Below are 2,809 nucleotides of genomic sequence, written 5' to 3' on the forward strand. Positions count from 1 at the left end.
AGCCTCTCCTCTGAAGTCTCATTTGAATAAAGACCTTAAGGGATCCTTTTGGTTTCGGGGGAAGAAGTACCCAGGCACTCCTGGAGTTCCTGGAAAAGCCTGGAGGCCATGTGGCCAGGGCAGAGTGAGTGAGAGGGAGAGCTGGTCATTGGAAATGAGGTCTTTCATAGAACCATATGTCAGAGGGTTCCTGGTTGCCCCCAAAGTGGAACAACCACTGAACCCACAGTCCAGTTTCATTTTTTGGAGGTCCAAACAGTGATAATGAATTGCAAGGAGACCGTGCTATCAATCTACAATCTCCTCATTAAGCTTCATCTTACTCCATATAAAAATTGGTATCTGTTGTTTTCTCTTCTGGACCAATTTACCCATGCATTTCTCCCCCTTGAAACACCCTTCTTGACTCCTCTCCCTGTTCAGTCTCTCCCATATTTTAAAACTTAATTTAAGCTCTGCCTCCTGTAAGAATCCTTCCCTAACTCTTCTGGATGACACTCAGCAGCTCTTCTGACACTGTGACCGGAGGTTTTACTTAGGACTTCCTCGCCATCAATAGATTGGTGTTCAGGGGAACCCTGAAATTGAATGCGAAAGAGTTTGTGTAATCCTCCATGCGTGTTTTCACAAGAGTGTTCATAAGTCCCATGAGATTTTAAAATGAGTCTGTGACTTAAAAGATTGAGATCCACTCCTTTTGACCAGTGCTTCTCACACATCAAATGTGCACATGAACCATCTACATTTCATTAAAATGAAGATTCCAGTTCAGTAGCTCTGGAGTGAGGTTTGGTGCTGCTGGTCCCAGGACCATACTTAATGGCAAAAGCCTAGAATATTTTATTCTGCACTTTGCATACACTGGCTTGTTGCTCTCTGCCTCCTAAGTAGATTGCAGATTTCTGCTAATACTTCTTGGCTCTTCTCCCACAGCAGGGACTAGAAAAATACCCCATCGTTGGACCTGACAGTTGCTTGCTCTACAGATATAAGTACATTAATTGAAACTAATTAAAATAGCTTCTCTGTGTTCACTTTCTTAGTCTCACTTAGTTTTCTAAGGTAACCACCTGTTTTTCAAGGTGCTGAACTTTTCTGTAACCCAGAGCAGAATCTCAGAACTCCTAAAATCTTCCTAAAGCAAAGTTTTTCTCTCTCTTCCATATTGAAATAAAAATCTACCAAACCCAAAAGACATCATGGTACAGGAAATGCCTCGTTTGGAAGGATAATCCACTATATAAGGGCATTCTCCCTCACTGGGGATGTTCAGTACCAAGATGTCCAGTGCAAATAAATAATGTGGAACATCAAAGAAGCCAGGATAAATCAAATCTCCACCACTAGGCCCTTGAAGGGGTAGGTTCCAGATAAACTGTTTAGAGCCCAGAAGTGAAGTCTCATAAAGAAAGGGCAGAGAGGGAAGGTCTCTAGAAGTTAAGGAATGGTGTAGAAAAGTGAAAATGGGGTTTGGGAATAAAATTGCTACCTCAAAAAACTTTCCACTCTATATTTGCATAAGCTGTAAAACAAGTTACTTAGTCATGTGGAAATAAAGTGTTTTTAACAGCATCTAATGACACAGCAAATGAAAAAAAATTTTTTACACGCAAGACACACGTGTAAAGAATGTGTGTGCGGGGCTTCCCTGGTGGCGCAGTGGTTGAGAGTCCGCCTGCCGATGCAAGGGACACGGGTTCGTGCCCCGGTCCGGGAAGATCCCACATGCCGCGAAGCGACCGGGCCTGTGAGCCATGGCCGCTGATCCTGCGTGTCTGGAGCCTGTGCTCCGCAACGGGAGAGGCCACAACAGTGAGAGGCCCGCGTACCGGGGGGGGAAAAAAAAAAGAATGTGTGTGCAATAGGAATTTTTCCTGTGGTATTTAATAAATATATATACATATTATTTGTACTTATAAAAATACTATGTGCAATGAAAGCTATGCATAAATATTTATAAAATAACTTTATCTAAGTAGGCCAGTAACATTTAATATTTTTCAATAAATTCATACATAAAATATATACATTAGTGCCAAATGGAACGTGTATTTTGAAATATGAACCCCTAGTAAAACTCTTAGGAATCTGGAGCAAAATTCAGGTATCTGCCAAAGGAAACTTCGGAGTAGTTGTCATTTGAAGAAAAGAAACGATGCTGGGTCTCTTATCTTCATGGACTGTTTTGCTTGTCATATTTCTAACATCACTTCAGCTGAATTTTGTGTTTGACTTCCAACTTCGTGGCCATTTGACCTGCCAACTATTATTTTCTTTGAGGCTTTTAACACTCCACCCAAGTATTTTGCTTTCCAGAACAGTTGTGTCCGTTTCCTTTTCACTTCATCTTAATATCAGACGAGGTTTACAACATAGGCTTAATGTGCATCCTTCAAGGTTGCAGACAGACCCAGGGGCGTCGCTGTGATGACCTGAAGCTGATACCGCTCTGGAAAGTCAAGGTCCCCTGGAGGATCGCTCTTTGTGCCAGGATTTCCATTCAACCTGAGAGTCCCGGGGCTGGGGTCGGGCCCTGAGAGCCCGACTCTCCAGGGTTCCAGTCCCCTCCCCAGGCCGAACGTGCGGGCTGGGACCTTAACGACCGGAAAACACCGCCGTTTCCTGTCGCCTACTCATTCCCCAGGCCGAAGACTCGAGGAGGAAGAGACGGAGACGGATTAAGAAAATTAATTAACCGGGTCCACGTTCGGCCTCCGGGCGAAGGGGCTGGGCGCGCAGCGGGCGCAGGTGCCGCCCAGGACGGAATTTTACGCTCCAGGGCCAGCCACTGCGCCACTTGCGCCCCGTC

Source organism: Delphinapterus leucas, chromosome 13 (genome assembly GCF_059928025.1).
Source record: "Delphinapterus leucas isolate spDelLeu-1000000601 "Yukka" chromosome 13, BTC_Dleu_Yukka2, whole genome shotgun sequence".
Lineage (NCBI taxonomy): Eukaryota > Metazoa > Chordata > Mammalia > Artiodactyla > Monodontidae > Delphinapterus > Delphinapterus leucas.